Genomic DNA, 15508 nt, shown 5'->3' on the forward strand with positions numbered 1-15508 from the left:
TAACTCCAATATGTGGAGGAAAGCTGGGTAATGGTGCCACCTAAGCAACCTAATTCTTATTTAATTTAGGGATGGTGATTTCTGCTCTGTTTTCCTTTAAACCTTCTTTTCACTTCCTCCTTTGTGTCTATTTCTCTACATCATGCATGTGCGCACACACGCACACACACACACACACAAACTCACAACCCACCCACTCTTTCCCCCAAATCATATAATTAATGCCTACTCTCTAGATCACGAAGTCTCTGTTATAAACCAGCTCTGGGTGGCACCAACGTTGCAGAGCTGCCCTTCCCTCCTCTCTTTCCCCAAACCCTATTGGGAAGTCCCACACAGCACTGTATCAGGGCAAATGAAGCCATCTGTTTTTACCCCCATTAAAATTTTTTGAAAACTAAAATGTGCATAAAATATACATAACTGTTCAATAATTCAATTGAACAATTGTTCAACTGTTTAATAATTACAAAACAGATCCCCACGTAACACCATTCATGTCAAGAAAGAATCCTGCCAGCATCCCAGAAGCCCCCCGTGTGCCATTTTCCAATCACAACCCTCTCTCTGGCTTCCAGGAGCAAACTACTATCCTTACTTTAATAATAATTTCCTTGCTTTTTAAATATAGTTTTGCCTTTTCTCTATCAGTCATAAACAGCACAGTTTAGTCTTGCTTCTTCTTGAACTTTATATAAGTGGAATCATATTATATGTATTATATGCCACATTACTTCTTTCATTCAACATTATTTTGTAAAATTATTTTATTTTTGCCTGTAGTATGTAGTGTTGCATGTCCAACTAAATGAGGCTTCTGAGTATTTGAAAGTGGCTAATGTGACTAAGGAGTTGAATTTTTAATTTAATTAATTTCAATTATTTTGAAATTAAAATTTAAAAAAACTGATACTAAATGTAATTATTGGAGAATGTTTTGGTTAGCAACAATTTGTATATGTGATACTACTTTTTCGACTGTAAATTTTATGAAATCTAAATACCAATCAAGTATTTGTAATAAAATTTAGCAACCAAATTGTGATTTCCAAGAGTTAGTATGGGAAAAAAATCTAGATTCTCTCATTAATTTCTATATTGATTACATGTAGATATGGTAATACTTAGGATATTTTTAAATACTTAGTATTAAAAAAATTAGAATATCTTATTAATAATGTATATAATGATCACATGTTAATATTTTGGATATAAGGGTTAAGTAAAAGATATTAATATTTTTTCATCTGTTTCATTTTACTTTTATTTTTAAGTGGCTACCAGAAAATTTAAGATTACTTATGTGGCTTGCATTATGTTTCTGATGAAGTGTATGACTTCTAAGTATGATTATACCACATTTTAGTCATTCAACTGTTGGTGTATACTGAGATTTTTCTAGTTTTTATTTATTAAAAACAATACTGCTTTGAACGTTCTTGTATTTGTATACTGATACATATTTGCCTGAGTTTGTCTAGGATGTAACAGGGATACAAAATTGTTTCCCAAGAAGTTGTGCTATTTCAATTTAGCAGATTAAAACATGTCAAGTCTCCACCCCTTCAACCTCCAACAAAATTCCTAAGAATGATAGAAAAGATATAGCTTAAAAAATCACAACCTTAGCTCGATGTGTGGGAGAAGCTACACAAATGCTCCCCTACCAGAAACATCCTGGAGCTACCTACAGGGTGATCAGCTGGAATAGTGCGGTAGGAGCAGCCTACAGCACACATCAAACCCACATCTTCCCTCCTTGATCCAGGCAGCAAAATGTGTATTCTTCTGGGCAGGAGCAATTGGTGTTAGAAAGGGGGCAAGGTCCCAGAACGCTGGAAGAAAGTTATGCACTCCCTGACTAGCCACCAGAAGGCACCTTCCACCTCTGCCTTTTTCTCAAGGCAACCCATTGGGAGTAATAAGCCCCAAAAGCTCATTTCACTTCATCCTTAAAGCTGTGAAACAAAAGCAGCAGAATCTCCACTAGAAAGATGAATTACACTCAGGAATGACCAAACAATGTGAGAAAGCCTACTCCATTAAGGACAGAAAACAAAAACAAACATAAGACCTTATAGCCAATGAATAAGAGTTAACAAAGCACAAGACCTTAGGATAGCACAATTATTACCCTCAGGCAGATGTAAGCAGATAGTGCATCCATTAGTCAACTCAGGAATATACGAATGAAAAGTGTTAGCAATAATAATAATAATAAAAAACTCAGTGTATGAGCAGCAGAAATGACAGTTAAAGAATAAATTAGGAACCTGAGAGATCCAGCCAATGACTTCTCCAGAATGCAGAATCAAGGGAACAGGAACATTCACAGTCAAGCCTGACGCCTGGGTCTGCCTGAGGAATGTTAAGCCCTTTGCTTCCGCTGGTCTCACAATAAAGACTAGGAACATGCTGCGGGGAGGAGGGGGTGGCGTTTTGCACCTGTTTCTTATATCTGATAAGCAGGAAGGCACATAGCCAGTATCCCATGAGTGGAGTGAGGGAGTGGGAGAGAGAGGCAGTACAGAAGAAACTCTATAAGATGTCAAAGGTAGCTTTCTCTTGCCTGGAAGAATCCCCTTCCTTGCAGGTAATATTAACAGTGGTACATCCTTCAGGAGCCTTCGGGATCTGAGCACAGGCTATGTTGCCTTGTGAAGCTATTTCCATTGAGTTCTGCATTTAAAACGTCCTGCTTTTTACTCACAGTGTCTCTTGATCACATATTTATATTAATTCCATCTCATAGCTTAATTCCACCTCATAAATTAATTCTTTACTCATAGCTTATGAAAATTAAAATATTACTACCTGGAAACTCTGCAACTCAGTTATTAAGGTGGTTCATATTATACAGAATATAGTCACACACATTTTTAAAAGATCACTTAAACAAAAACAGAAAAGACTTCAATTACCACAAAGAACTCTTGGAGCCCTGAGCATGCTTCAGAGACCCTGACCTCAAATTGAAATTCACCATGTTAGAAGGAATCGCAGTGATAGTCAGAACACATGTTAGGGGGAATGGTCAACAGATGGTGCTAAGATTGATTGTTTTCTCACCTCTAAGTAGTGGTTTCATATTTCCATGGAAATGATGCAAAAAGAAAAAAAACAAATCAATATGTCCAAGGACATTTATGGTAACGCTTTTCATACCTTCCAAGGTAGGAAAAAACTCTACCCCCCCATATCGCATAACAAAACTGTAGGTATACATCAAAAATGATATACAAACATCACAGGAAATGCTGGCATATGAAAAAAAGCTACACAAAAGTGGAACTCATATATGCTAATTATAACTTTGAACGTTGACAAGGATTCAGTAAGTACAGCAAAGAGATGGGGCTGCTCATCAACTCTTTATGGCAGTGTCTTCTCTGATTGGCTGATTCCCATATCACACTGGTTTGAGTTTGAATATCATGGTAGGACAGGGAGTAACCAAACAGTATGTATTTCAAATTAATGGGCTTTCTTTCTGTGAAGTTGTTTGGATGACAGGATAGAAGAAATTTTAAAAATAACAACGGTAAATTCAGCCTAGAAGTAAAGTTTAGACTGAGATTGAGTCAGTCACCAAAACATTACCCAAAAAGGAGCTTCAAATAAGAAATAGCTGAATAACTGAAATAAAATACATTACTCTGTAGAACTCTTTCTTCTTGATCGAAGAAAAAATTTTAAAACTATGGGGAATCAGAGTTAAAGCCAGATCTAAAACTTTCTCACACCAGGAAAATATCAAAAGCAGGCATGAAGGAACATTTAAGAAAGATCCATGTCTAACTTCTGACCAGGGTTCTTGTCTAAGGCAGTCTTCTGATTTTTACATTCATTTTTGATTCTGTATTATTGACAATTATCCTTCTCTCCACCTCTGTAACTTCTAGGAAATTGAGAGGGTTCAGGGTCTGTTTGATTGATTTAACCATATATATATAAAATGCAAACAATAGGCCTTTCTGGAACTGATTTACTCTCCTTCCCCTGCTTTCTTTCTCTCCAAAGTATTTAGCAATGCTTGAAATTATATCTATCTAGTTATTACACTTATATACTTATTTCTATATATTTGTAAATCCCCTGAGAACTGGGATACTTGGGCTCTTTCATTCCTGGGCCTGTAACCCTAGCATGTAAAACAGTTCCTGGCATATCGTAGATACTGGAAAAAAAATTATTGAATGAATTAAAAAAGTGACAAGTTATCAACTATCAGACACTTTTATTTAAAACAAATTATCTATTTATCGTCACTCATGAGGATAAGTACAGGAAAAAAAATGTCTTTCTTCTCCCTTACATTTGTGCCTCAATCTTTTGAGACAAGAATCTTTTGAGAATTTCATAAAAGCAATGGTTCTTTTCCCAAAATACTGCACTTTCTTGAACACACGCAAAAGTGTGCAGGCAATTTCGACTTGTGGATCATCCTTTTAGGGCAGAGGTCTGTGAATAAAGAGGACTGAACCCAGAGTGCCAAACTGGGATGGGAAATAAAATTACATCTCAGTTTTCACAAATCTCTAACTAAAATCAGCACTTGCTTCCATTATGAATGTAGGCAACAAACCACAGTAGATCAGCAGTATAGTTTATTTGGTCCCCAATAGAAATCACAGGTCATTTCATATCACGTATATGCTGCAGATACCTTGAAATATCATTTATTCTCATCACTACCCTGGAGTTATAATATTTATTAGACCTACAACTATACTTGTTATTTAGTGTGCTAAGAGAAGCATATTTATTACTATTTCACTAATTTTAAAAATATTCTGAAAACTATTTCAATATAGTTGGTTTTCTTTTTTTTCGATATATTTTGACTTATTATATATTTTAAAACACTATCCCAAGAACATAAGTTTCTGCAGCTTGCCAAAGATATATACGCGGGGGAGCAGGAGGGAGGTTAAGAAATTCTGCTTTGCGGAACAACTGACCTCAAGTTAGGAGGTTATAAGGTATAAACCTCAAGCTGACTTAGATACCTTCAAACCTTACCAGACTCATGTTTTAGAGTATCGCCTCCCAAACTCATGCTTTTTAAAAATTAATTTTTAAATTTCAATTTATTTTTCAAAAATATGTAATATATATTCACATCTTAAAATTCCAAAAATATGTAGCACACAATTCAAACTTTTTCTCTTACCTCTGTCCCTCAATCTACCACCCACCTCCACTCCCAGAGGAAATTAAGTTATCTATTTCTTGTGCCAAATGACTTTCATTTTTCTTACAAGTTTGGGAAATAAAATCTCCAAGTTAGATACTATCACAGGAAATATAAACTACATATAGTATTTAGGAAATCTGTAAATTAAAAAAAAATTGCCTGATTCTAGCATTTTTTTCCTTACCAATATATATCAGACTAAGGGGTCATCTCTTTAAGGGTGGTCATAATACCTGTTTTTAGATTGACTGTTATGATTTTTTATTATTAATTCAGAAGTCATTTATGACTTGTATATTCAAGTTGAACTACGGATATGACCACAGACTGTCATGAAAAATTACTTTGAATGTTTTTTTCCAAAATCACTTATATATCTAAAATGACTTTTTCTACAAATCAATAAAAAAAATAGTAACAGAAAAATGGGCAAAGGACAGACAATTCTCAGATAAACTACAAATGTCCAGTAAACATATAAATATATTTAAGTTCACAAGTAATACGAAAAATTCAAATTCAGATGGAACCCCTTTTATTCACTCGTCAGATTAGTAAAAAAAAAAAAAAAATGTAGAATATCCAGTGGTGGTGGAAGTGTGTGGGGAAATGAATGTCATCACAGCATGGTGACTGGAGTATAAGCTGGCACCACTTTTGTGAGGGCAATTAAAATTTTATGACTAAATAGTCTTCACTCAAACAATCCCATTTCTAGATAACTATTCTATAGAAATAAATGACAGGCTCACAAAAATGCATGTACAAGGATATTCATTGTAGCAATGTAAGTAACAAGAAAACTGGACAAAATCTAAACATCCTTCAATAGGGGCATTATTAAACTGTGATACATTCATACTATGGAATATTATGCATGAGTTTAAATGAATGGGGTAACCCTCTATGTACTGGGAAGGAAAGAAATCTAAGACATATCATGAAATGAAGGAATCAAGTGGCAGACGTTACTTATGTAAAAAAAGATAAGAAAAACACACAAACCTATTTGCCTATCTGTAAATATGTATGTACACAAAAGTATGGAAAAGAGTCTGGAAGGATTAATACTAAACTTAAAGTAGTGGGTGGGGGATTAGGGCACAAGAAGGGTTTTCACTATACCTGTTATTTCATTGTTATATATTGAGAATATAATCATGTATTACTTGTATAATGCAAAATAAGTTTAAATTGTCTCTTACTGATTTTAAAGAGGTCCTGCCAAATTTCATTTTTAAAATAAACACAGAATTTCAATCATTAGGTTGCTTTGGGATATGGAAGGGGAAATACCTTTTCTCACAGGTATTGACCTCAAAATTCTGGACAAAGAAGGATCTTACAAGGCAGTTAGCTTTTTGTATTCATATTTGGGGAGAGTATACTCACAGCTTCTCAGCCCAGCGGTATGCCTTCCATATACTTTCATCAATGTAAGAAATAGAGTTTCCCTGGAAATTTCTGTGAAGAACCGCAGTTCATATGCTTGAATAGGTAGGAAAAGAATGTAGAGAAGGAGGAAAAGAATCATGGCCACCTTGTGGGGAATATTCAAATGCAGAAAAGACCAGATTTATAATTCCCACAGCTTATCAGCTTCCCAGTGTGCACAATTAATAAAAAACACTGTGAGGCCACTGGCACAAACAATGAGGCATCTCCTCAGAACTTGAACTTCCTATCTGTCCAATTTCTTGGATACATAATGCCAATTACTTATTTTCCAAAATCACTTATGTGTCTAAAATGACTCCTACAAATCAATGAGAAAAATGGCAAACATTTATCAATATCAGCAAATAAATATAAAGAAACCCTATGCCAGGCAACACCAAAGCTTTGGCTCAGTGCCCTCAGAATCTTTCCAGGTGTTAGCAGGCTACGGGCAATTAGAAATTATAGTAACTAATACGAAAATATCTCTTAAACATATTGCATAGGGAAAAGCACAAGTCACTGAGCAAGGAGTAAATTTATTACCTCATTAGAGGAACAAAATACAAAGGAAAGAGATCGGAAGGAAGGACACACATCAAAAGAGTAACAGGAGTTACCGTATTGGTGGTAGGGAAGTTGGGGTGGAATTTTCACATTTCATCCTATATACTTCTGTCACGTTTCTTTTTTTAAACAGTGAGAATGTATCCATGAATTAGATATGTTTAAAAGAAGCTGTTAAAAGCCTGAGGTTCAGTTTGAACCACTAACTCAGTGGATGACTGAATCTTTGGCTTTAGCATTGTCCTCTTCCCTCAGCAACAATGTAACTATTCAGTTTATAAGCACATTTTTCATGGGAGTCAGAAATAGGTCAAAATGGATACCTGTTTGCCCATCTGCCTGAGGGACATTTCCACTCAAACAGAGCCTTCTGGTTGCTTTATGCTCACCAATAAAAGATGCCTAAGACTGAACTCATCTCCTTCAAACTGACTGTGCTTCCCAACTGCTGTATTTCCACCTGTTATACCACCATCATTCTGCCCATCAACACATGTGATTTTTCTTTTTCCTGTACTACAATCCCCCAACTCTAGTCAATTACTACATCTTGTCAGTTTTTCCTCTGTAGTACTCTCAGGATTTTCTTTCTACTTCCATCACAACCACATTAACTCAGCTCCTTCTCACTTCACTCCTAGATTTTGCTAAAGCATTCTATTTGGTCTCCGTGAATCAAGATTTCCTCTCTGATCGCTCTACATATGAAATCTAAAATAAGCCCCTTGTTTTAATCATTTGTCTCTCTTGCTTGAAAACATTCATTGGCTCCTCATATCTTACAGCGTAACTTTCAAACCCCCATTGTCAGTAGTCAAGGGTTTTCATAATCCTATCTTTCATTGTTGCCTAACCCAATTCTTTACAGCCAAACTAATCTATTAAATTCTGATCATCCCTGCAGTCACACCGTTGCCTAGACTGTACTGCCTATTATTTCTCTGACAAATCACAGCCAATCTTTAAGTCCCAGCTGAAGATTTAGCTTATCCATGCAGCCTTCCGTGACCTCCATACCCCTGTGAGTACAGGTTCTGGTGAAATACAGCACCTATCTGTATTTCTTTTAATAATTATATATTACCTCCATTTTAAGGCATATCCCCTTTCTTCCCACTTGTCATTGTCATGTTCTGGAGACAATACCATATACTTCTGTGGCTCCCACAGTACTTAGCCCTGGGTTGGGCACAAAATGGGTGCTACATATAGGAAGCCAGGGAACAAAGATGAGTTCTAGATATAACTGAGGGATTGAATAACAATAATAGCTAACACTAAAATATATGATAGGCACTGATAGAAGAGCTCTACCTATATTAACTCATCTAAGTCTCCCAATGAGATTGGAGTCATTAGGAGAATTAGGAGTCATCCTATGAGACGATGACTACCATAATCCCCATTTTACAGATGAGGAAATTGAGTCATAAAGCTAATAAATGGCAGACCTATGTTAAAACCCAGGTAGTCTGGCTCCGGAATCTCTACTCTTAACCACTTTGTTGTATTACCACCAATGAGATGGGGAGAGGGACATGTTGCTGTAAAGAGGATGGAGTAAAGATGGGAGAAGAGTAGATGTTAAGGAATTAAATAATGGGGTAAAAAATGGAGAAGGAAAAAATAAGGGTAATTAAAAGTAAAAGACTGGAGGAGAGGGAAAAATAGTAAGAAGGAGAATGAAGATAAGGAATCATTGACAAACAAAAGGTGGAAACAGAAAGTCAGTCAATGTGGATTGGGGAGATAAGGAGGACCCAGGAAGACCTGAAGAAAGGCTGCCGTGTCAGGAAGGATGCAGAGAACAAACGAGGAAAGGGGATTCTTACATGATGTTGAAAGTGCCTATGTAGGCATTAGGCTCTGGCTCAGGCACTCTATGGAGCTTCTGCTTTGAGCTGAGACCGACACATGACAGCATCTCATTTTTGAAGGTACAGAGCTCACATATGCTGATGTTTGTGGTGGCATGCTGTTCTGGCTGCTTCTTTTCTGGGGTATATTTTACACCAGGAAGACCTGTGGATACTGAATACTGAGTTAAAGGAAAAAGAACTGTCTCAGATGGCCTTGTTTGCTGAGATATGTTAACTCTCAGGTCCACGCGTGGAACTGTAACTTGAGTCAGGTTTGGCTGTGCAAGTGTCATCTCAGGGTGTTTTAAGGGGGAGCTATAGTCTGCTGTAGGGATGTAGAATGTCCAGCGTCCATAGTGGGTTCTGGAATTGTGGTTTGCTCTAGGTCCACATGATGAACAATGACGCTGGATGATGTTGAATACTGACCTTGATCTTTCCTTGTAGTTGGAACTGTCACCTGCTGCTGGAATGGAGATTGAACTACAACATGCTGAGGTGCCTCTGGAGGCTGATTTGGGGTCTCCTGCATGATTGGAGAAGGTAAAGTCTCCATATTGGATCCTACAATAACGGTAAGTTCCACATCCATAGGATGAATTGCGACTTGATTCAGGTTTGGCTGTTCAAGTGTCATCTCAGGGTGTTTTGGAGGGGGAGCTGTAGTCTGCTGTCGGGCTGTAGAATGTTCAGACTCTGTAGTAGGTTCTGGAGTTGTGGTAAGCTGCAGGTCTCTAAGTTTAACTGTGTTACTGGGTGATGTTGGATGCTCAGCATGATTCTGATCTGGTACTGGAACTGTCACCTCGGGATACAATGGAGACTGAGCTACAACTTCCTTAATGAGCTCTCATGGCTGAGCTTGGGTATGCTGCATGGTTGGAGAAGGTTCAACCTCCATACTGGATTCCAGAGTTAACGTAATTCCAGGTCCAAAGGTTGAACTGTGACACTGGGTGATGTTGGAGGCTCAGTGTGATCCTCATCTGGTGTTGGAACTATTGGGTTCTGATATACTGGAGGCCGAGCTACAAAAACTTCCTTAGGTGGCTCTGGAGGCTGGGTTAAGTTCTCCTGTATGGTTGGAGATGGTTCTTCCTCCTTAGTGGGTTCTGGCCTTATGGTCAGTTTAAGGGCCAAAGGTTGAATCGTGACCTCAGTGAAGGTTGGATGCTGAGCCTGAACTTGCTCTGGATTTGGATATGTCACCTCGGGGTATGTTGGTTGAGTTGGGGCTCCCTGCTGAACTGGAGAATGTTCAATTTCACAGGGTGTTGGATGATGATCTGAAACCTCTTGCTGGACTGACAAAGGTTCCAACTGCTCAGGGGACACTGTTGACTGAGCTGAGGTTTCTTGTTGGGGTGGAGAAGTTTCAACCTCCTTAGTGAATGCTGGAGTTACGATAAATGCAAGATCCATAGGTATAACAGTGACATCGGCCCCTGCAAAAGCTAAGCTTGATCCTGACCTCGAGGAGAAACTGTTGGCACAGGATGCTCTGCAGAGAAAACTACAGTCACATTAGAGAGCTCTGGAGACTGAGTTGGAGAGGATTCAACCTCACCAGGAGAGTCTGGATGCTGAGCTGTGGCTTCCTGCTGAGGTGGAGAAGGTACAACGTCAGGAGCTTGTGGATGCTGATCTGGAGACTCCTGCTGGCTTGTGGCAGGTGTAAATTCTTCTCCAGGATGCTCTGGATACTGAGCTGGGGTCTCCTATTATACTGAAATTTTATTATGTGTACCGGCTTCTGGAGATTGGGCTGGAGCTTCCTGTTGAACTGACAAAGGTTAAACCTCCTCAGGTGGCTGTGAAGGCAGCGTTGGGACCTCATGCTGTGTTGTAGAAAATTCTGCATTAATAAGGGACACTGAGGGCTGAGCTGAAGGCTTGCGCTGATTTGGAGAAGGACCCACCTCTGGAGTGGTTCTTTTGTTATGGTAAGCTCCACATCTGCAGGTTTGACAGCGACACTGGATAAGTTTGAATGCTGAGCCTGAGGGTGACTTGGAGGTGAAACTGTCATTTCATCATGCTCTGGAGGTTGAGCTGGCTGTTCTTGTTGAGTTGGAGTAGGTTCCACCTCCCCTGAAGAAGGCTCTGGAGGCTGAGCTGGTTGCTCCTGCAGGGTTGCAGAAGGTTCTATCTCCACTGGAGACAGAGATTGGATCTACTGCTGGGCTGCCAAAGATTCTGCCCCATTAGGGGGCTCTGGTGACTGAGCTGAGGCTTCCTCCTTGGTTGCAGAAGTTTCAGCTTCTCCAAAAGCCTCTGAAAGCTGAGCTGGGCTCTTCTGCTGGGTTGCTGTTTGCAAGTCCTCAGGAGGCTCTGTAGGCTCAGAAGGCTGAGTCGGTTGTTCCTGTTCACTTGGAGAAGGCTCAGCTTCCACAAGAGGCTCTGGAGGCTGACCTGTGGTCTACTGCTGGGTTGGAGAAGGTTCTGTCTCCTCATTATGCTCAAGAGGTGGAGCCAGGGCCTCCTGCTGAGCTGTAGGAAATTCACCTTCTGTAGTGGACTCTGGAGTGTTGGTAAGTTCCAAATTCAGAGGTTGAAGTGTAACACTGGGCAAGTTTGAATGAGCATAACGCTGAGCACCAGGTAGACATGCTACCTCATCACTCACTGGAGTTTGAAGTACATATATGTAGGGAACCCTGGAGCCTGAGCTGGGGCCTCTTGATGGAGTAGAGAAGGTTCAGCCTCCTCAGGGTGCTCTGCAGGCTGAGATGGGGTCTCCTGTGGACTGGAGAATGTTCAACCTCCTCGGGGCACTCTGGAGGCTGAGATGGGGCCTCCTGCTGGACTGGAGAAGGTTCAACCTCTTTAGTGACCTGTGGAGTTATGGTAAGTGCCAGATCCAGAGGTTTAACAGTTACATTGTACAAGTTTGACTGCTGAGTTTCATTTACTCCATGATGTGCTACTGGTTGAACTACAAACTCCTTAAGTGTCTCCAAAGGCTGGGCTAGGACCTCCTGAGGACTTGAAGTTTCTAGTACCTCAGAGGCCTCTGAAGGCTGAGATGGAGCCTCCTGCTGAAGTGGAAGTGGTTCTACTTCTTCATTGGGATCTGGATGCTGAGGCTGGGCCTCTGCCTGGGGTAAAAAAGATTCAACCTCCTCAGGGATCTGTGGATGCTGAGCAGGGGCCTCCTGCTGGGTAAAGATTCAGCCTCCTCAGTGAGCTCTGGATGATGAGCTTGGGTCTCCTGCTGGGATGGAGAAATTTCAGCTTCCTCGGGGGCTCTGGAGGTACATCTGGGATCCCCCAAAAATCCCTAGGTATGCTCTCCTCAGGATAAAAGGCATCCATACTGGGATCTAAATAATCATCCGGCAACTGTTGTTATAGACCCTGAGTGTTTTTATGAAATTGGCCTATAGTTCAAACAACAACTTTGGCAAGCTGTTGATGCTGAACTAGATCTTTCTTCAGGTTTGGTGGTGAAACAATAAACTTCATTGGTTTTGAGCTCTTACTACCTAGAGTTGGAACAAGTATTTCAAATGATTGGTGACCTTCAGTCTGATCTAGACCTATGTGTTTAGTCTTACTTTTGTGTCGAGAAAGCAGAACCAAGGGCTGATTTTGATCCCAGTCTAGCACTGGACCCGGCTCTGGGAGCTTTTGATGTTGGGTTTGCTAGTTATTCAGATCATGATGTGGAACAGCAAACTGATCTGTAGGCAGCTCTCCAACGTAATCCGTGTCCGGGTATGGAAACTCAGTCTCAGTCAACTCCTGATGAGGCGAGGCCAACATCTGGACTGGAGACGAGGACGTCAAGTAATTAAAGCCCCTAGCTTCTACCAGGGGTGTAAGGGCATGGAGCAATTTGGGAGGGGGTTCTGAGGCGTGTGAAGACCAAGCCTCGGTCAGCCGCGGGGGGTTGGGTGTCACCTGCACGGGGTCCAGGGCCCACTCCGGAGGCTGAACTGCCTGGACTAGAAGCCACACTCGTTGCCATGTGAGGAGGAGACGTGGGGCGCAGATGCGACATAACATGCGGCGGCTCCCAGGCGCAGTGACCCAGGCCAGTGAGGAGCCGGAGTCACATCCTGCGTCCAAGCTTGAACCGCTATGCCAGCGCCAACGCGAGGGCTCACGTTAGCAACCGCGCACGCCTCCCCCGTCTAACGTCCCACCCATTATTTATGACATCTTTAGTTACACCACCGTTATTAGGTTTGTACGGAGATCCAATCCGCGCCACCAGAGTGGGTCTTTTTCCCAGAGTCTCCAGGGCGCAAGCCATCCTTCCCCTTACAAAGGAGACAATTACCTCCTGCCGCGACCCTCTTCCCAACCCCTCCCTGCCCTCCCTGGCCACAAACAATGAGGCGGGATTTGGGCTGCAGACCCGAGTGACCCCAAACTCCAGTAGTCCAGGGGTGGAGGGGTGTTGGGAAGGATGCAGAGCTTCCCAAGGAAACCACAGGACGTGGCATTCTGGGAAATTCAAGAGTGCTAGTCCAGTCTGGCAATCTGAACTCTTCCTCCTCAAAGCTGAAGTCCGAGAGACATTCTTCCTCCCTTCCTCCCTCCCTGACAAGAAAAGTAGCTGACCTGCAAAATGAGCACCAGTTATGGTGGCGGGAGGGGAACACACCTTAAAATTGTTCTAAAATGTTGCCATTTCCTCCAAACTCTCAGTATTCACGTCTCATTATTCATTCACCACTCTGTTATTAGGGGTTACCACTGAATCAGTGATGACTCCACAACTTCCGCAGGAGGGGTTTGGGGCAGGTGAGCAATTTATTCTGGGAAAGAGAGTCTAAAACCAAGTGAATGACCCTTTATATTAGCATGGGAAAACTTCCCCCATCCCACCTTGTCTCAACAGAGCCATTAATCTAGAAGAAACTACAGTGTCACTTTTCAGAGGTCTACCCTGTGTGCACACATGGAGAAGACACTTAGAATGTTAAAGTCAGCATGTTAAGTAATTTTCTTGAAATACTGTAACTCGCACCCAGTTTACTTTCTTCACAGTCCTTTTCATAATCTATTTAATTTTAGTCCTTTTTAATTGTCTGGTACACCTTTAACACCTAAACTCCAAGAGAGAAGTAGATTCATCTTATTTCCAGTACCTAGCACGTAATGGAACTGAATGGAATTTCTGAATGGAACTGATTCCAAGATTGGCCTCATTTAGGAATGGATCTGTTGTTATAATCAGGTTTCCGAAATCTTTAGTATCAATACGGAATCCTTTCCTCCTACATTACACAGGAAGCTAGACTTCTTAAAGCCCAAACATGGATAAGTTTGAAGTTTCCTTGACTGATTTAAATTGAATTAAAATAATTATTTTTTATGGGAAAAACTATCAAAATATCTACATTTTTCAGAACACAACCACCTTTTCTTTCTCTACTTTCTTCCCTTCAAAACAAACTTTGCAACATTGGGGTGAGTTAAATAATCAGCAATCTAGCCCCAAATAAAGCTCTCAATGACATGAAACACATTTTTGCTTCTTTTTAATAAAAATATTATATGCACTACATTAATGTTTTCTTTTAGAAATTACATTAACAACTTAATCCCTAATTCGAGGCATCCATATAATTGATTTACAGAAAGGTTCTTCGGCAAAATATTTAACACAAGATATATATGTGATTATGAGATTTGGGTTATACACCTTACTTGAAAGACATGAATAGTTTTTAAACTCTGTAGCATAATCACACTTAAGGCCATAGTTACTTTGTTCCCAAATTCCTGCAATTCTATTTGAGGGGAGTTCTAAAAGGCCTGTGTCTTCTTCTGTGTCCACAACTGTAGACGTACACTGATGGCCCTCAATCCTGCTCTCCAAACTTCAAATAAGGGGCCAGAGACAAGGCTTGGGACTTGGAAAAGTCCTAGAAATTCCCTGCCTCAAAAGCAGTTTCAGAGTTTCACATTATCCTAAGGATGACAGAGCTGAGTAGACATGCCAAAGTCTTCCAAATCCTGCTGGTTATTTTGAATTATGGCTACACTGGCTGTGTACCCCTTGAGTTTTTATCTCCACATACTTGAATTAAATCCTGTAGTTCCTCTTCGTTTCTAGCACCTGTGACCTCTTCACAGGGTCTCTCTTCCACAGCTATTTTACCATTTTCTGAAATAAAGTTAACAAGAATCAATTCAGAAATGTTCTTGTTCTAAAACTTCCTGTATACAATGGTAGCACCCAATAATTAGACATCCTTTTGATTTCTAAAAGCAGAAAATAAGAGCATTTTCCTAGAAGTTCCCTCATCTGACACTTCAGTTTTTATCATAATTATTTGTGAAAAAATATATAAGAAATATCAACTTTGTTTCGAAAACTTTTATGATCTTAGAAATAAGAACTAAGGAATAATGACATAGGAATTAAAGCTGTGGAAACAAAAATGTTCAATCACAATACAATTACATAGTAAGGTATGAGGTGGGGGTCAAA

Source organism: Delphinus delphis, chromosome 19, assembly GCF_949987515.2.
Source record: "Delphinus delphis chromosome 19, mDelDel1.2, whole genome shotgun sequence".
NCBI classification, from domain to species: domain Eukaryota; kingdom Metazoa; phylum Chordata; class Mammalia; order Artiodactyla; family Delphinidae; genus Delphinus; species Delphinus delphis.